This window comes from Siniperca chuatsi, linkage group LG5 (assembly GCF_020085105.1).
Source record: "Siniperca chuatsi isolate FFG_IHB_CAS linkage group LG5, ASM2008510v1, whole genome shotgun sequence".
NCBI lineage: Eukaryota > Metazoa > Chordata > Actinopteri > Centrarchiformes > Sinipercidae > Siniperca > Siniperca chuatsi.
The window spans coordinates 1,910,087-1,930,697 of NC_058046.1; the positions used below are offsets into that span (position 1 = coordinate 1,910,087).

General features: G+C 45.8%; 1 protein-coding gene across 3 annotated transcripts in view; it reads left to right on the forward strand.

Moving 5' to 3' along the window:
* The first annotated feature begins 5,788 nt into the window (after positions 1–5,788).
* ddr2l (discoidin domain receptor family, member 2, like) overlaps positions 5,789–20,611 on the forward strand; it is a 38,218-nt gene continuing 23,395 nt past the window's right edge. Inside the window, exon 1 of one of the 3 annotated variants that reach the window (XM_044197461.1) lies at positions 5,789–6,125. The gene's annotated coding sequence lies outside the window, so the exon portion shown is untranslated. The remainder of the gene's footprint in view (positions 6,126–20,611) is intronic. The other 2 variants (XM_044197460.1, XM_044197462.1) reach the window with 2 other exon arrangements.

A 20,611-nucleotide genomic window follows, 5' to 3' on the forward strand; every position in this document is an offset into this window, starting at 1 on the left:
AACATTTTTTAAAATGTAAAGATTTCAAATCCCCAAATGTTCTCATTGCTGTGTGTTTTTCGGGTATTCGGGTATATTTAAACCCTCTTTCTGAGGCTCCCTGACTGTTCGTTTAAGGGCTGCAGTAATATTTCTTCTTACAGCTCAAGAAGATAATGGTGATGATTACTGTGGTTAGAAGTAGTAGTAGTGATTTTAGTACGAATATGCTATTGAATAAGCAAATTGATATTTTGATTTAACAGTAAGTGGGGATATTCTTCATTAATTAACTCGTTCAGTTATACAGATATTATCATTATCGTTCATATATTTAATAGCTTTTGAACAGAAGAATCTGTTGTTGTTGTTGGAGTGTAATTATCACAAAACTTATAATCCCACACTTCACCACCATTGTGATCTCCGTGAACAGCAAACCGACTTCTTTAAACAGGATGAAGATTTCTGCTTCCTGGTGAAATACCCATTACTCACTGAATCAGTTCTTCCTCCTCCAGCTCAGACAGGAGACAAACCAGAGGAACGACAGGAATGTTGGCTGAGAGCCAGAAAGACGATGAGACATCAGCTCACACCTTCAGCAATCAGACGCAGGCTTTGGATTTCATGTAAGACATGAACCTGGAGACGCTGTCCCTCGTCGGCCTGCAGCACAGAGCGAGCAGGTGAAGTTTCAAATCACAACACTTATCTCATATTTTATGTTATTTTATTGTACAGCACTTTGGTCAACTCTGGTTGTTTTTAAATGTGCTTTAGAAATAAAGTTGATTTGATTTACTAATCACGAAGGAACAAATGAAGTTTCACTTCATTAAAATAATAACATTTGATGTGCCGCAAGTCTGCATTAAAACGGTCTCTTCTCTTTAAGTAGAAATCACCTCATCATATACTTAATTAATTCACCTCCAACCTGGGCGTCTGTAAAGCGCTGGAATGTGAAACTAGGAGAGGAACGGAGACAAGCTGAGACACAGCTGGAGCTCAGCTCACCAGTCCTGTTCAGAGAAATACTTTGAAGTGATTCAGAAGCAAAAGTGGGACGAGTTTCGTCAGCAGGTGTAAGAACCACTTTCACCTATAGGGAGGCAGAAATCTGAGGTCAGAGGTCAGAGGTCAGCTACAGAACTGAAGCCCTGGAGCCGCTAGACACCAAGCTGTGTTCAGCATCATTCAAGACGCCTTCGGGCCTCAGTTTCCCACAGTGCATCGTGTTCTAGTCATTTGTTAAACTGTGCATGAATACTATCAGGCAGACATCGACTTAAAAACAGTTTGTTCTGAATAGCAGCCACGAAGTTGCTGTTCAGTCTGTTACACTTCATGTTCTTACTCTCGTGGTTAAAAAATCACTTCTTCTACAACATCTGTGCATGAAAGCTGCTGTCTGGGTCTGGTTAAGAAAAAAGAAGCAAACGTTAATTGTTGGTGGACAGGAGTCTTCACTACATAAAGGACAAACACCACTTCCTGTACTGACTGAGCGTTGGCACTGGAACGGTCCAATGCAGATGTGATTCCTCAGGATACTGGACCGATGTTGGCCAGCTGACGGTCACCTGACGCTGCCTGCGAGGACACCGCTTCTGCTGGAACCCTGGACGTCTGAAATAACTCCTCACACCCATCTGGTACTGTGTTTGTGATGTTGCACACGTTTTGTCATCGTGCGTGTCCAGCTGATTCAGTGAAACTGAACGATGAATCTGCGTGACAGCAGCCAGCTGGAATGTGTCCAGATAAGTGTCCCCCCGACCGTCAGTCCTCTGACTCCGCTCTTGTTTGTCTGAATGAATCATGAAGTGTTTGTGTTGACGGTGATAAGAGCGTGCAGCGGATCTGTGAATGAATGCAGAGGAAACACTGCGGCACCAAACCGTTTCTCCTCCCTCACACCGCTCTCCTCCTCCACGCTGAATAATGACCTTTATCTGGAGACGTGATAGTGACTAAAGAGCTATTTTCAAACGCAGACTCACAGTTTTCTGGAGCAAAGGTGGATCACATCATCTGATTTTGAAATGAATCGGAGTCCTGACTGCTGTGAGGCGGAATTTCTTCTGCCCCCGTCACTTTTCAAAATCCTTCTTTTGTCCCCTCAAATTTTGCAGTTTCACTTTGATTTACTCACTAACATCTCTGTCAGCAGTGTCCTCCGAGAGAAACTCAGATGATAAAAACATTCCAGCAGTTCTCTTTGTATTAACTTCACACCTTAAAAAGCTTCAGCTTTAATTAGTCAAAGGGCCACTTCCCTCGAACCCCTACAAAACCTAGTTCCTCTGGTGTCTCTGCAGATGGCTTTGGTTTTATTTGTCCAGGTTTTGAGGAATCTGTCTCTGAGACTTCTGCCTACCTGCCATTTTCACAATGCTAATTCACATGTCTGTCCAGAGACAATGTCCTGGTTACTCGGGACAATCCACAGACCTCACATGGAAACGTTTTTATTGACCAGAGCAGTTCCTCTTCTGTGTGCTGCCAGTCGTACTCAAAGACGAGAAGTTTGTTTTTTAGATTTGTCCCTGTCCTAAATGAATTGTGTCTTTGTGAGAAGAACAGAAACGGGGACATGAACTGGGTCAGCTGGACTGCGTCCATCTGTTAGATAAGCAGACGGCCCACCATCAGCAGAGCTTTACGAGTTCTGTTAGGAGGCTGAATGTGAGGAGGAGGAGGAGTAAACGCATGATGAAATGATCGGATGATGACGACGGTGTTTACAGCCAGTGGAGGACGGAGCCGCTCTCACAGCCACATTTGGGAAAGTTTACATGTGAGTCAGTGCTGTGAATGTTTGGCCGGGGAGATGAAGCAGCTCTGGTTCCCGCTGCAGTCGGCGGTTGTTAATCTCTCTGTGGACGACCTGCAGAGGTTTCTGGCTCCTGGACTGCATTCCCAGAGAACGACACCAAAGATGCCATTTGATCCACCAGAGAAAGTTAGGAGGTGAAGAAAGATGGGGACGCTCAGGGTTACTCAGTGAGCGACAATACCAGCGAGCACACAGTAAATAAGCCAAATGTTGAGGCGGGAGTGAGGCCTCTCCATCCATCGGCTCTTTAAATCAAGCTTTTCCTTTTGTGTCTTTGCCTTTTCCGTGCACGTGGACTCATGACTGAGAACTTTGTCCTTTTTCTGTCAAAAACAAACACGACACTCAAAACAAACAAATAAAGAAAGGGTGATTTCTGTTTTATTAACTTTATTAATAAAGAAAAATATAAAAACGATCTTATTTCTCATGTCGAGTCAAATTTGAAAACAAAACAGAAATATCGATACAATACACGTACAAGCACATCCATACGTTCATACATACACAGCTTCATACACACTGCAAAACACTGATGCAAATACAGTATATCCACCCCAGAGCGTCTGACCGTGTGTGACCCGGACCGGGACCGGCTCAGACGTGGCCCAGACGGGACAAAAGCAGTGAAATCCCTTTCACAAAGAGAACGAAGAAAACAAACAACGCCTGCTTCGTGGTGTGATGCGTGTCACGCCACACATGTCAACAAGCTTTATCCGGCTTTCCATGAGCTTCGTCCGGTGATGATCCAGCGAACACTCGGGAGCAATCCGGCCTGCGGTTTAGGAGATGTGTTGCAACTGTGCATGTTTTGCTTTGTGTATTATGTGTGTGTGTGTGTGTGTGTGTGGATTGCCAATTGCCATCTTTAAGTGTACACAGTGCAGAGGGCTCTTGCGTCATCGAACACACACACAAACAGTGAGGCTGACCCAGTCGACACCGGTTTAATGAGAGGAACTTCGGGGAGGAAGTGATGTCGAGCGTGGAATGATGAAATTGTGGTTTGAAGGAGAAGAATGGAGAGAAGAAATAAAAGACAGAAAGAGAAGCGGAGAGGAAGAAAAATAGAAAACGTAACAGCCAGATTTTATCTCGACCATCTTGTGTTTGGGAAGGAAACAGGAAGAGAACAACAGGAAGTGGAGGGATGGAGAGAAAAGAAGGTGGAATCATGAAAAGAAACAGAGCGAATCAGTAGGAGGTGATGTGACCAAACTAAAGGCATGACAAAAGGAAATGAAAGCACTTGTTCTTTACTCGAGTACTTCAGGTTTGTGCTCCTTCTGCTCCGCCACGTCTCAGAGGCAAACACTGTGCTTTTCACCGCATTTATTTGACAGCTTCAGTTACTTTGCACACACACAGGAGTCTGATTGGAGGGAAGTCGGGAGGAGCAGTGATGCGATCAGCTCTGAGCACTAATCATGATGACTACGTTGTCCCGCCCCGACAGCTACAACAGCATGAACACGAGGCTGAGGGAGCTGTCAATCACGCTCAGCAGTAATTAGGCATAAGTGAATACACCTGTGTGGGTGGACTACAGGTGTGCGGATTATACAAACGATATGATGCCTTTATAAAACATGATGCAGTGCCAGTGATTAAAGTAGTCGCAGTAATATTTCTGGAATATATCCAATAACACTGACAGGCCCACTCTGCATGACGAGCACGTTTACTTCTGATGTTTCACTACATTGTTCTTTTACTTAAGTAATACTGTGAGTGCGTGACTCTTGTATTTTTACACTGAGGTTCGAAACGTTTTACTGTGAAACTCTGCTGCCCCCTGCTGCCTGACACACACACACACACACACACACACACACACACACACACACACACACACTCTCTGAACTGGGCTGGGTGCTGTGTGTACAGCAGTGATGATATGTAACTAAGTTCTGTACTTAACTCTGAGGTACTTGTACTTTATGTGTTGTATTTCCGTTGTATACTTCTACTCCACTCTGTCTCAGAGGTAACAATGCACTTTTTACTCTGACAGCTTCCGTTTCTTTCCACATCACTCTTCCTCCTCACTGCAGTTCCTCTCCCTCCTCAGGACCGTTACAGTTTCACACTGTAATCACTTGTAATCTTTCTTATCTTATCTAATCGTATGAGCCACAGCGCGAGAAACTGAATCCCTTAAAATGGCACTGATTTACCCACAGATGTAATCCAGGAATTCTAATGGGATTTTAAGTGGATTATTAATGGATTAGAATAAATGAAGGTATTTTTTAAACTGGCCAAATAACCTGGAAGCTGCCCCTTAATGGAAATTCAAGGATGGCTTTCAAGCTATTATGTCATATATAATAATCATTGATCCATTATTAACCCCAGAGTTGGCTGAACAAATTAACGGCTCTCTGTCATGTTATGCTGTACATTTGAATCCATGCAGAAACCCCATTTTAAAACCCTTAATGCAAAATAATCCATTAATTTATCATTTATTTATCCCAAATTACCCATCAAAATATTATTCATTTGCACCTGAAACAGCTAGAATCCCAACCTTAATAACAGCTTGAATTGATAATTAATGTTAATTCATCTAATTCATCTAACTGAGTGTTTTAATCTGACTTGTTTCTTGGGCTTCTGAAGTTAACGTGTGTTTGAAGGGTTTAGATTTCACTGATCTCTGATCTCTGGTGTGTTTTAATACCTGAAAGAACCACTTTAAGTCCTCAGATCTTTCTCTCCAGTAAAACCAGTAACACCACAGTGCAGAAATACTCTGTTACAAGCTAAAGTCCTGCAGTCTGTTTGACTGGAGCAAAAGAACAGGACTCGGTATGCAGGACGGCCCTCTTCAGAGTGATCCGGATCGATGTGTTGTTGCCACACAGATGCAGGAACAGAGACAGTCTGTAAAGAACCCCGGGCTGTTAGACCTGAGTGGAACCCGCCCTCTGCTGCGGACTTCCTCCAGCTCTCAGATGTCAGACAGCCTTCCTCCTCCTCCTCCTCCTCCTCCTCCTCTTCGGAAACGGGATGTGATGTAAATACACAGCAACTTTTTTTGTTCCCCTCTCTTTGGATGTGCAGATCTTCTTCTTCCAACACACAGCTGAAGGAAACCCAGCAGCAGAAGATCCAAAAGAAGAAAGGCACGGCAGCCAGCGAAGCGTCCCCGTTACTTTTCTCCACCATGAGCCCGTGAGCTCCTCGGCTGTCTCCGACTGCCAGCTCCCGACCTGCCGGACTGGACTCCGAGAAAAACGGATCCAACCGGGAGAGGCTCGCTGCTGTTGTGGATCCGGAGGGACCCCGCGGACAGGTAAGCAGCTGCGGGCTGAAACGGACTGAAACACGAAGGCGAAGCCGGGCGGAGGGTCCAGACTGTAGGGAACTGTGAGGGCAGGACAACAGGGCTGAGATCAGGGCTGAGATCAGGGCTGACTGCAGACTGAGGCCTAAACGGGACAGCTGAGATGTTTGATCTGCAGGAGCAGGGGTCCAGGAACAGCACAGGTCCAGAACACTCTGACTGAAAAGATCAGACTGCAGGAAAACACATGAAGCAACATCAGACAGAGACATCTGTAATGTGGACAGAGGGGGACATCAGGATAAAGTCACTGCAGATTTAAAAGGTTACAGGATTAGTAGCAACTACATTAGAAGAAAAAATGCATAAAATACAACCCAGCTGCCAGAAACAGATGCTGTGAGCCAACATCAGGTTAATGTAACAGGTGAAGTCACTACAAAGGGCCACAGAAACTCCCAGTGAATGAATGTTAATGTGAAACTCAACACACCGATAATATTCACTACTTATAGATTCAGATATAATGCAGCTGCTTTAAACTGACTGGAGACTCAACAGGAACACTGTCCACAACACTGGTGTAAACAGATGTGAGTATATTACATTATATTGTTACAGCAGCTGTAAGTACACTGAGGGATGATGACGATTAGACGAGTCGATCGATCTGCAACTATTTTAATAATCCATGAATCGTTGAAGTTATTTTTCAATATTCGACGGCTCCAGGTTCTCAAATGTGAGAACTAGCTTGTCTTACGTTACAGTGTTTTAAATATTTGGAGGTTTGGGGCTGAACGAGGCATTAGGTGATGGCTCTAGGAAACTGTGGTGCGTTTCATCGACCGAGCGATTAATCGTTAAATCGAGGAAATAATCGGTAGATTAATAATGAAAAGAGTCTTTAGTTGCAGCTCTAGAACACACACATCCATAAAGATAGATAAAAGGCAAAAATACATAAAAAGCCATTAATCCTAAACATTAGACTGAAGTGAAACTAGGACCACACTCGATAACTCTAATATGTATTAAATACACAGTGATGGAGCCCAGTCATATACTGTTCTGTGCTGGACTGAATTCATACATTATATAACAGGCATCATAGAAATAATCATCATCATCATAACAATGAATCCTGACAGCAGCAACTACAGAAAGTAAAAGAGTCGCAGTAAAAAGCCAGACATCAGGAAAACGAGGAAACAACGGGAGCAAGACATTTGTTTTTGAATCTTCACTCTTACTTTTAATTTAATCTGTCAGCTGTTAAGAAAGTCAAAGTTTCGATCATAGTGTCAACTCAAAGCACCTTGATTTCCCTCAGATATCAGTCACGGTGTTTCCTCTTCGTGCCACTGTAGCACGACACGTCACGCAGAGACGGCAGTCAGTCTGAAACCGCTGGAAATACCGGTTCTTACTCCAAAAATGATTGACAGGACGTTTAGTCCACAGACTGACGCTTTTAATGTTTTCATTTACATCAGTAATGTTTGTAAAAGCAGCAGAAAACGAGACCGTCTGCATATTTCGAGTTATGATCACCTGAATATACCATAATGTAATATATCTAATATCATGTGAAGTGTTGAAGATCATTGAATCGAAGATCAGGATATTAGAATCAAAATAGCAGATTCATATCACAGTACGGATAATCAATAAGTGATAATGAGCTAGTATACACAAGTAAAGTAGAATGAGCTGTCCATTCTGTTCCCAAAGGAGGAAAACTCCTCCTCCATGTTTGTAGTCACTTTAACCCTGTTAGGGTTCGTTTCACCTGTCAGTTAACTGTCAGCATCGGTACTGTTGCTATGGTTACCTACAGTTTACGAGAACAGTGGGTTAACTGTTGACCTGACCTGTGATGACTGTAACTAAGGACTTTACTCAAGTACTGTACGTAAGTACAGAGGGAGATATTGTTCTTTTTATTCTTCGGCGTCTGTCTGACGGCTTCAGTCACTTTACAGATCACAGTTTTCATCCCCTTCCTGTCCAGTGGAAACCAGGTGTTTGTGACGAGCTGAAGGATGAAGAGTTTCCTTCATGTGCTGAGGAAACTCTCCTCCTCCTGAAGCTGAATAAACTCTTTAACCCCCCCTCGGATCAGCTGGAGAACGCATCGTCACAGAGCTGAAAACAGGCTGTTTCTCTGATACGTGGTTCTCACAGGACAGCGACGCTGCAAACGATCTTATAGACCATGATGCATTGCTGCAGATGAAACTACCCAACAGTATATAAAGCAGTTAACATCAGCTCAGCCTTAAACATCTGCATCTGTGAACATCAGTTCACCCAAAATGTAAAACACGTAAGTCCCCTCTCACCTGCAGCGCTGTTTATCCATCTGGGTCGTTCTGCTGCGAGCTGCTGAGTTTCGAGATATCGGCCGTAGAGATGTCTGCGTTTTTTGAATATAATGGGACTGTATGACACACCAAAAAAATTAAATCTGAAAGACTCAACAGCAACGTGTCTTAGCAGAAGTCCCGACCCGGATACTGAAGGAGGTCCACAGGAGGTTCTCACAGTCTGGTATTAGTACTTTTACTGCAGTAAAGGATCTGAATGCTTCTCCACACTGAGTACATCTGAGGTGAACACAGATATGATTTAACAGACAGCTACCAGCCAATCAGAGAGCAGGATTTTGGGGCTGAGATTTTTGGTTGTTTACATAAGTCTCCAGTGTGTGTGTGTGTGTGTGTGTGTGTGTGTGCTGCTGACCTCTTGGCCTCCTGTGAGGTGTGTTAGGGATCATGTTTGGGTTATTTTCATGCTCAGCTCGGTTTACAAGGACGAAGTGACGGCGGGCCGCGGTCTCAAACCTTTAAATATAAACTGAAGTAGATCCTTCGCTCTCGGCCTCATCTCCTTTCTCAGGCTGACTTGTGTCATGAAGCCCTTTAGGACAATTCATTTGCATGTCATTTAAAAACATATGCTTCTTGTCTATGAGAAGCACATTTTGGGTGAGCTGTGTTTTTGTGGACTGATCTTTCTGCAGCAGGACTGTCAGGACCTGTTCAAGTGATTCACAGCACGGACTGAATTCAGTTTCCACACTTTGACTTTGTTGTATCTTGAAACCAGTGCTGAACTTGTACATTACAGTCCCAGCTCAAGGTCATGCGCTAGCTTTTTCCAGAGCTTTCGACCACACGGTCCTCATCAGCCGATGGCCTTTTCTCTGTTGTCATGGAGATGGATGTGTTCACCTGCAAGCTCAGTAGCTGATACGATTCTCTCCGGCACTTAAAAGTTCATGGTAGACGTTGGATATATCACTGACAGTAATAATGCTTATTAATCAGTTAGTCGATTGACAGAAAACTGATTGGCAACGTCTCTGATTATTGATCAGTCGTGTATGTCGTTTCTCATTCTCTGGTTCCAGCTTCTCCAGATTTTCATCATTTCTCTGTTTTGCACCGGAAGAAAACTGAACATCTTTGGGTCTTGGACTGTTGGTTGGACAAAACAAGACATTTGAAGAAGTCCCTTTGCACTCTGGGACTTTTGACATTGTGTCCATTAAACGATTAACTGTGAAACTGATTAAAGAAAAGGTGATGAGCGGTGGCGTCGGCACCCCGCGGGAGCTTTCACAGCTCGGTGTTTGTGATGCGAGGCAGTTGGAGGCTGTGGGAGCAGCCTGGAGCCACAGAGAGGCTCAGAGAGATTTCACAACAGCAGCAGCTCAGTGTTTGGCTCAGACTGTGAGAGCTGACAGCTCTGTTCACTCACAAAACAAACCCCAAACAAAGAAATGGAAGACGAATGGTTTCACTGCTGCCACTCATTAAGACGGCTGAAGTGGAGCACTTTTTTCTTTTCACGGCTCTGTAGGTTTTCTGGGTTTCAGGACGTATCCGCAGCGAATGAGCGGCGCAGAATATGATCAGCTGAAGTGTAGGATTGTATTCGTATAGTCCTGTAACTGAGAGAAGAACCAGGTCCAGGACTCTCCTGCTGCTGCTGTCAGCTTTGTATTTCTACACAAACTCACATGATGTCTGTTGTTCTGTTGAAGACAAATAAACCCAGTTTGTCTCTGACCAGCAGACCTCCACTGAGGTGAACCACAGCAGGTTTGTCCTCATGTTTGTCTCCTGAGGGGGGAAAAGCCTCTGAAGAGAGCTGATTCTCGTAAACTTCAAAATCATTTGTAATTTGTAATTTATAGCTTCGGAATCGAAAACTCGTGTTTATTCCTCTCATACTGACTGTGTTTTTGTGCAAGAACAGGACAAAATCTTTGGAAAGGGACACGTGTCTTCAAAATTAGTCGTAGCTTTCAGAGCTGCACTTACAGGATGTTCAGTACAAATGCAGTCACTTTCATTTTTTGCTGGCGACTCAAGCAAGCTAACCAGCAAGTGACGGGACACGCTAACGAGCAACCGGAGTGAAACCGCTCAGACTCTGTTGGTCCTGTGGACTTTGGCGTGCCAACCTGCGCAGTGAATTTGTTGATAGAAGACAGTCACATCACAGCGTCTTCTTAATGACAGTGGACGCTGCGTCCTCACTGCACTCTGAGACAGGCTTCGAGGACCAACAGTTAACCAGATGACTTCAAACTGTCTCTAGGAATCTCGGCGTGTGTGAGCACTCCTGCTTTCCAAAAAACGATAATTCGTCCCGTCCCACTTTGAACAGCATTAGATCCAGATCTCTTCTAAAATCTCGCCAGCTCAACCTGGAGCCAATAAAGTGATCTGTCTGCGAGAGTGAACCATTTGAGAGATTGTATCTATGTTAGCAGCAGACACACAGAAAAGCATGCATACACAACCTCCTTCCAGTGAAGTCCTCCAGCCGTTTGGACAAACCTTTCCAAATACATTTAACCTCATTAAATGACCTTATAAAGTCAGTGCCCCTCTTATCAGGCTGTGATCTCAGTTATGATGCGCTCATGAAGCCTTTTTATATCAACACCACTGTTAAACACAAACACAAGTGTGTGCTGATGGTAGCAGCAGATTACAGATGAGTGTAAATGATCTGTTAGAGGCACAGGAGGCTTCTGTGTTAATGAGGAGTTAAAGGTCACAGAAGCGACATAACCTCCCGGGCCGATCGGCTCTGATATTTAATACATCGTCGTCTCTGGTCCCCCTCAGAGAGCTCTGAAGTGCTGCAGAGTTCAGAGTGCAGTAAAACTGCACCGCGGGATCAGAAACATACATGCTAAGATTCAAATTTTTGATCCGGCAGCTATAAACAGTCAGACATTTTGTGATTGTTCTTGTTTAAAAGGTCCGATAATAAAAACTCATAAATGTCTGTCTGGCCATGCCCGAGCTGTCTGTCTGTGTCCTGGTCTTTCCTTGAGTTGGACGTCCTGACAGCAGCTGCTTCTGATGGGGCTCGATGACTTACAGTCATCAGCTGCGAAATGATTCCGCATGTTAGACAAACTCCTTCTCTCGCATTAAATTGTTTTCATGCTGTGATTACAATTGACTGAATCACTGCTATTGTCTCTGTGAAGCTTAGCGGCTCTTCGGAGCGCTAGCACGTACTGTAAACACTGAACAAACGTCGCTGTCAGAAATCTGTAAACAGAACGGGAAAGCACATTTGTCGATCTGCTGAGTGGATTTGGCTGGCTGGTTATCCACCGGCCGGCTGGGTTTGCACGCTCTCGTTATGACTATGTGGAGCATGAAGACGTGCAGGTGAACTGAATGGAAACACTGAACTGTCTGGAACTTAGCCGACGGCTGTTTTGTTGCGTAAAGCTTCGGGCTCAGGTCGGATTTGGTTTATTTTAAATGCAGTTCATTAAGAAATGTCCCTCTTGTCCATGCTTGTCATGTTGCAAGTAGATATGCAATGTCCAATGGGAAGAGGGGAGGAGACAGAGTGAATTCAGTGCACTGCATTAGTCTGGTGAACTTATGGTCAGTAACTGATGAAACAAAGCAAAACATAGCTTTGGGTTCAGCTCTCAGATTTGGAAGTCAGGTTCAAGGTATAGACGAGTAACGGCTCCGTAACAGACTGGGTGCACACTGCTTCTCACCCAGTGCATGCTGGGATAAAGTTCACGGATGGGTGGATTCTGAAAACCCAACTCAATCTGAAGCGTGAACAGTGATCTGGTCCTGCCATCTTCCCGGACTGCCACGTTAAGGTTCACGCGGCTCTGTAGAAATGTGAGGCCCCAGTGGGCATTTTCAAAGGCACGAAACTCTGCTGCGTTTCAGTGCTGTTAGCTTAGAGTCCTGCAGCTGCTCAGTGAGCTCCTCGGCTGCCTCCGCCCACCGCTGACAGAGTTATGACACCCTGCATACCTGTGTGTGTGTGTGTGTGTGTGTGTGTGTGTGTACTGACACATTCGTGTCTTCAGGGCTCGCATTCTGAGTCGAGCAGCACAGTCTCGAGCGACACGTTTGAAGAGTACTTCCTGGAAAAAGCAAAGTTTTAAAATCAGAAACATTCGACAGTTTTGTCCTCTTCGATGTGGGACATCACTGCAGGAGTGGACTCCCTGGTTAAATAATTCCACATTCAGGTTTTCAGGTGTGTTTGATAACGTTCACCTCGGCTGCAGTGCTGTCTGTCAGTTCAAAGCTCTACATGTTAAATCAAGCGCTCCTCACATTCCTCAGATAGCAGCAGCTCTTGTGAAACCATCTGCTGCTCTGCTCCAGGTCAGACCCGTAACCATCACCTGCTCTAAGGTTACATTTGCATTTTGGCCATTTTGCAGATGCACATGTGTAATTTCTGAAAACTCTGAACTAACAGAAGCAACCAGACAGGAGCTTTAATGTTGACACTGACACCGTCACGTTCACCAGATGGCTTTCAACGGATCTGAAGTGTTTCGTACTGTTGGGTGGAAGCTATTCATGTGTAAAAATATTCTAAATATTACATATATATACTTAAATATTATTCATTTCTGTTATAGTTTCCTGTTGATAACCATGATCATCACAGGCATCTGGACCCAACTGTGTGTGTGTGTGTGTGTGTGTGTGGAGCCTCTGCTCGGCTCTCAGTGTGTTTTCCTGTGTTCATTGTGTTGCGTAATCAGACAGCAGTGCTGCAGCGACAGACAGGTTTTGTTGAAACAGGCTCTGCGCTGCAGTGGTGTGTTGCTGCGGGTACAGGTGAGAAGCTGAAATCCAAACCAGAAGGTCCAGTCTGAGATACGAGATCCATGGCCCGTTAACAGTTTGAGCCCGTGCTGGAGCAGCTTTCTTCCTACAGCGATGGCTAATTTCACTTATATATAACATGCAGCTAACGCAGGAGAAAGACACTGTAAGGGGGCACTTCCACAGATCACTTACAGTACTGGCATAAGCACAAATTATACTTTGCACAGCTGTGAAGGTCTGCCCGACGTAAATTTTGTCATCCACCAATACCGACAGGGGTCTGCAGGGACTGTTCACGTGCAGCCTCCAACATATGGTTGGCCGGGACCACATGCACCCGCAGACACGTACGAACATGTCGGCCAACTGCACCCAACACAGCAGGCGACGTCGCCACTCCAGGCGACCAGCTGGCTTTGGCTATTAGCAGTCGCATCGATGCGAGGGAGAGACCGAAGAAGAGCGGTCTCTGCTCTGGGATCATGTTTGTTGATGAGGTATTATCTCTGATACGACAGGGGAAGCCGTGGGACTCCTCTGCTTTATGCATTCTGTCCCAGGGAGCAGCTAATGCTAGCTAGCAGATGTCAAGAAACACAAACCGCAGGAGGAGATGAATTCACATGCAGACTTTTCTGCGCTGTGTTTGGAAAGTGATTATTGAAGCGGATGTCCATGCTGGTACGGACAGTCCAGCTGCAGGGGACAACCTGTATTTCTGAGTATGCGTGCCGAGCGTTTCAGGTGCTGCAGGTCTTCTCTTATTCTATATGATGTTTGGTTTCAATCATGTTTTAGTCCGTGCATCTGGGACAGAAGGATGCGTTTACACCTTTTCTATGTCTGGCTAGAACGCGTGCAAAAACGGACTGAAATGTGTCTCGAATGATTCTTTGTTGCATTTACACTTTTTCCCGATCGAAGTCGCAGAGCGGGGGCTTATCAGAAGCCAAAACATCTGTGGAGCGTTATTCAAACTAAACAGTAGACCTATACATTTAACGTTATAATCTGCCTGGAATGTGCATGTATATGACTGGTCAACACAGTGCGTTAGCCTGACATATGTGGTGTCTCTGTAAATGTTGGGATCTATAATAAATGTAGTTAAACAATATGAGCTTTCGTGTTAAAGGTGGATCTCTGAAGGGTCTGCTGTTTCTACTCTGTACTGTTGTACTGTGCGTTCTGCTGCTCTGTTTTGTTCTCAGTGAGCTCTGTCTCATTCACCCCTCAACCAGAGAGAGAGAGAGAGACATGCAGATTCCTGTGTATAACAGTAAGAGAGAGAGAGAGAGAGAGAGAGAGAGAGAGAGAGACTTGGAGAAAGGCATGTGGATTCCTGTGTGTTTGTGTGAGCGAGAGACATAGACACAGACAGGGGGAGAGAGAGAGCTCTGGGTTGCGTTGAATGTTAGGAATGTTGAGGCTTTTGGCTTCAGTCTGTTCTGACGGAGGGAGGAGGAGAGAGGACGGACAGAATGAGAGGAAAAGGGGGACGGAGGGAGCGACAAGGGAGGAGATAAGACGGAGAAGACAAAGGAGAGGAAGCAAAGATGGAGGAAAAGCAAAGCAGGGAAAATTCAGGAAAAGTAAAACACAGAAATCTGTAAAATAATCAGAGTTCATATTATTATCCGGGCTGCAGCTAGTGATTCATTTCACTGTCAGTGGGATTCAGGACAAACGCTTGTTTCTAAACAGAAATTCTATTATGTCTTATGTCTGCATTATTGTATTATTTCACAGTTTATCTGTGTCACGCAGGACGAGTTCAGGCACAATCCAAAAGTGTTCTGTTAGCTCGAATGACATTTTTCATTACGATACTGTACTGCAGCTGAATGCTAAGGCTAACTAGCTGTAATACGTGGCAGGGCCGTACCTTCGTCTCCATGTCTTTAAAGGATCATCAGCTGCTGAGGACGGTGACTTTTTGCCTGGGGCCTGTTAGCTTAGCCTCAGTGTTTTAGCATTATATCGTATATCTAGCCATCAAGTGCATATTTATGACCCCATTACAGGATTCTTGTTTTGAAATGAATCAGCTGGACATTAGATATTCAGCCGGAGATGGAGATTTCAACCAAGTCACAGAGTCTTAGCTAAAGGTTCATCGTTAACTTACACTAGTTAGCCCCAGCTGATTGAATCTGCCAACAAAATCCAAGGTGTGAAATTAATGTCACTAATTTCAGTTGTTAAAATCGAGTGTGCTGCGCGAGACTGACAGGTTCAGCAGCAGTTCATTGGGGGGGGGGTCAGTTGTTGACATACTTGCTTGTGTACTTTGTGTGTATCTGATGGATTAAAAAGTAGGCTATCTGCACCACAGAGCAGATCAGGGCCGAATCCTTCAGGGCCACACTCGAGGAGGTTACGTTTGTCAGTCGAGTTCTGGTTCTTTTAGCCATGACCACATCTTTCCCAATATTTACCAGCTAGTTTTAATTGGGTAAGCTTAACAGAAAACAGTCGTATGAATCATTTTTCTAAGTACTGTCAAGCCTGCTTTGTCATTTAGGTATGAAGCGTTTGGCCAGTACAGTTAAAACCCCCTGAAACCTCTTTATAGCCATTTAATTAACCGAAATCTGTTTCATCCACAGTTTTAGCCCCCCCCAACAGGAAACAGTTTGTAATGACGTGGGATTTGTTTTTGTTACAAAACCAGTTTCTTGGTGTTGATCTTCGGTTGGTCGTGTTCTTAGACTGCAACAGAGAAAATGTCCCACTGGATTCCAGATGTCCAGATATCTTTATGTGTCTCTCTTTGTCTCCTTCTCCTTCTTTTGATCGCTCTTACTGTGTCTGTCTCTCTCTCCATGCCCCGGTCATGTGATTTAGCTGTAGAGATGAGCAACAGTGCAGGAATCTGAGCTGCAGCCAACACATTACATAAAGCTCTCTCTCTCTCCCAACTGTAGCCAGAAAATAAAAAGTGAACCGCTGCGTTCTTGTGCACAAGTGAATGAACTCGCTCTCTGAAGGCAGAACAGAGATCTACGTCAGAAAAGGAGAACTGGCAGGTTTTCACTGAGTCTTAGCAGTTCTGCATTCAGGCTGCATGTGAAGAATGTGAAAGCAGGCTGCAATCAGAGAGCTGCTGCAGCTCGGGAACAGTCTGGTCACATTCGTTCGTTTCCAAATGGAGGTCAGGCTGCTGTGACTCAGGGAGCTGCTTGTTTTTCACTCCAGTCTCGATTCAGAAACACAAACTAACTGTTATAGAGCGGGATTTACCACGCAGAATGATCCAACTTCAGGCTAACTTCAGCCGCGGGCTCGACTGCTGAGTGTTTCTCACACATCTCCAGCTGATCGTCACCGCAAAGCAAACATCGATGGGGACGAGTCATCATCCAGATCCTATTGGTCATGCCACGATCAGAGTCCCGACAGACGTGGAGCGTCGGGAATGAAAATGAGTGCTGTGTTTTACTCCGTATAGAGTGTCACCGTGTCAGACAGCTGACTCAGCATCTAAAGACGAACCCACTGAGTCGCAGAGCGCTCTTCAGCCGTTAACGCGGAGAAGAGGAAGAGGCTGGTGTCGTTGCTGCCGTCAGGGGGAACCGGGAAGTCGGCCCCTTCAAATCGTGAAAGACGGCGAGCTCTGATTGGTCGGGGTCCAACGTCTAGAGTTTATGACACTTTGATTGACACACAGTGAGCATCTGTAAAGACAAAAGTACTGTGCAGTCTGATCCCAGCACTGCTGGAAAGTAACTAAGCACGTTTACACAAGTAATGTCGAGTACAATTTCTAATACTTGTACTTGACTTGGCTATTTTCTATTTCATGCTGCTTTTAATTTGTACTTTCAAAGGCAAATGTCGTCCTCGTTCCTCCACTACGTTGCTGTTTGGCAGCTTGAGGTACGAGTTACCTTACAGATGTTTCATACCAAATACAAAATCTCCTTCTTATCAAGTCATTTTAGTCTGTAATTTAGTCGTTAAAATCTTTTTTTCTTTAATAAAAGTGAAATAACCTGACGCTGCAGTTAGAATATTCCAACCTATTTCTAATTCAGTTTCAAGTATTTTCTAAAACAGTTTCATTTCTCATAATTCCCTGCCTCATTCTTTCTCATTTCAAGCTGCAGACTCCGTTCTTAAAACCAAAAACCGGTTTAATTCAGTATTCTTACTGCACTGACAGATTTTTATATACTTTTATTTTAAGAAATTTCGATTTTTTATTGGACGTAATTATATTCAGAAATGTCTTCATGAGACTGGAGGGTTTGCAGATTAAACTGCCCAACCCCCCCGACAAAGTACAAAAGGCCACTTACACATTAATGCATCAGTAATAATAATCCTATAATATAACATACAGTATAAGTATGTATAATACATCACCATCAAATGAGTCCTTTTGCTTTTGATACTTTAAATCCAGTCAAACCAGTTACCTCCCCTTCCTTTAGTGATCGATCGGGAACATAGTGCTTTTCTCACTAATAACTGAACACCTCCTGAAATCTTGTGTTTGCTGACCTCCCGTGGTTCAGCTTCTGGCCTTGCTGCGGCGATGCGCAGGTGTACTCCAGGACCCCGTGACATCACTGGTTTCAGGCCACGCCCAGCGCTGATGTGACACAACGCAGCTTTCCAGCCTGGTGTTAATTACTCGTTAAGCTCTGCGTGTCTGCGCTTTCCCCTTCCGCCCATTGTTCTCCTCTCCACCTTTTTCTTCCTCTCTTTCCGCTCCTGCCTAGACTTTCTCTGCCTCCTCCTCCTCTTCCTCTCTGTGTTTTCTCTCCTCTGTTTCTTCAGTTCGCCTCACCCTGCTGTCTCTCTCCAGTCTCAGTTCAGGTCTTCTTCTCTTTGTTTCTCCCTCTCCATTTTTTCTGCCCTTCTGTCTCCCCCTCTCTCCCTGTCTCTCTCTTTCCCCCGTTTCTGCCCGTCTCTCTCTCCCCCTCTCTCCCTGTCTCTCTCTCTCCCCCTCTCTGCCTGTCTCTCTCTCTCCCCCTTTCTGCCCGTCTCTCTCTCTCCCCCTCTCTGCCCGTCTCTCTCTCCCCCCTCTCTGCCCGTCTCTCTCTCCCCCTCTCTGCCCGTCTCTCTCTCTCCCCCTCTCTGCCCGTCTCTCTCTCTCCCCCTCTCTGCCCGTCTCTCTCTCTCCCCTCTCTGCCTGTCTCTCTCTCTCTCCCCTCTCTCCCTGTCTCTCTCTCCCCCTCTCTCCCTGTCTCTCTCTCCCCCTCTCTGCCTGTCTCTCTCTCTCTCTCCCCTCTCTGCCTGTCTCTCTCTCTCTCCCCTCTCTCCCTGTCTCTCTCTCCCCCTCTCTGCCCGTCTCTCTCTCTCTCCCCTCTCTGCCCGTCTCTCTCTCTCCCCTCTCTGCCCGTCTCTCTCTCTCCCCTCTCTCCCTGTCTCTCTCTCTCCCCTCTCTGCCCGTCTCTCTCTCTCCCCTCTCTCCCTGTCTCTCTCTCTCTCCCCTCTCTGCCCGTCTCTCTCTCCCCTCTCTCTCCCTCTCTCTCTCTCCCCTCTCTCCCTCTCTCTCTCCCCCTCTCTGCCCGTCTCTCTCTCTCCCCTCTCTCCCTGTCTCTCTCTCTCCCCTCTCTGCCCGTCTCTCTCTCTCCCCTCTCTGCCCGTCCTCTCTCTCCCCTCTCTGCCCGCCTGTCTCTCTCTCTCCCCTCTGCCTGTCTCTCTCTCCCCTCTCTCCCTGTCTCTCTCTCTCCCCTCTCTGCCCGTCTCTCTCTCCCCCCTCTCTCCCTGCTCTCTCTCTCTCCCTCTCTCCCCTCTCTCTCTCTCTCTCCCCTCTCTGCCCGTCTCTCTCTCTCCCCTCTCTCCCTGTCTCTCTCTCTCCCCCTCTCTGCCCGTCTCTCTCTCCCCCTCTCTGCCCGTCTCTCTCTCTCCCCCTCTCTCCCTGTCTCTCTCTCCCCCTCTGCCTGCCCTCTCTCTCTCCCCTCTCTCCCTGTCTCTCTCTCCCCTCTCTGCCTGTCTCTCTCTCTCTCCCCTCTCCCTGTCTCTCTCTCTCCTCTCTCTCCCTGTCTCTCTCTCTCTCCCCTCTCTGCCCGTCTCTCTCTCCCCCCTCTCTCCCTGTCTCTCTCTCCCCCTCTCTGCCCGTCTCTCTCTCCCCCTCTCTCCCTGTCTCTCTCTCCCCCTCTCTCCCTGTCTCTCTCTCTCCCCCTCTCTGCCCGTCTCTCTCTCCCCCTCTCTGCCCGTCTCTCTCTCTCTCTCCGTGTCCAGCTGTTTCCTCCAGGGACTTGATGTTTTTCATTTTGAAACAGAAACTCGACCGCAGAAAAACTCCAGAGAGAAAGAAAATATCCAGAATAAGAGAAGAAGGCCGAGACACAGCGTATACTGATACTAATATGAAGTATATATCTGTTAAATACTTTGATTGAGAGAAGAGAGAATTCTCTACTGTGTGTGTGTGTGTGTGTGTGTGTGTGTGTGTGTGTGTGTGTGTGTGTGTGTGTGTGTGAGAGAGTGATTGCACAATGTTAGTGCTGTTGGAGCAGAGCAGTTTATAAATACTGGACACAAACAGCGGCCCACTCACAGAGGTTATGCAACACAGAAACACACACACACTCACACACACTCACACACACTCACACTCACACACACACACACACTCAGTCGTTTTGTAAATGAAGTGAGGAGTCATTCAGACTAATCCTTGCTCGTCCATCCTGCTGTAGTTGCAGAACAGTGACAGTTTGAGGTCCACTTGACTTCCTGTAATAGAAACACGCTGAATGTTGGAACTGACGGATCCTGGATGGATTCTGTGTTCACGTAGGTGCGCTGACAGTTTGAGAGCAGAGACTCGGTGAAATGTCTGTGTTGTGTTTATGTGTGCGATTTAAAAATGCCGGCATCCCGCACTTTGTTTGAGTGAAGCTCGCACATGAACCGACCGGTCCTTCTAAGCAAAATGAGCTGTGACACGTGGCTGTAAGCCTTGGCGTGTTGTCAGAGCGAGCCAGCACCACTTTCGGTCCCGTTCTCCCTGCCGCGAAATGAGGCCGTAAAGAGTTTATTGGTTGTGACGCTTTAGTGAACTGTTCACCTTCTGCGGGTTGACCTTTGACCCCTATGAAGTCTTGTGAGCTCATAGCTGTTTCACCAGAAACCTCCCAGATGTTACTGACTAGTTCAGTTACTGTTCTGGAATCAGCTCTCATCTTTGATAAAATTTATCAGCTGTTTGGTGCTTAGCTTCAGGTTGGATCCACAAAGCAGCAGGAACTCCACTGTACGTCTACAGGAGCTAAAAGTATGATAACAAGAGATCAAAAAGTAGTTAAATAAGTAAATCAGCGATCGATATTTTTTATGTTGGCAGTTTGTTGGCACGTGGCTCCAGCCTCCACTTTGCACTTTGGACATTATCTGTCA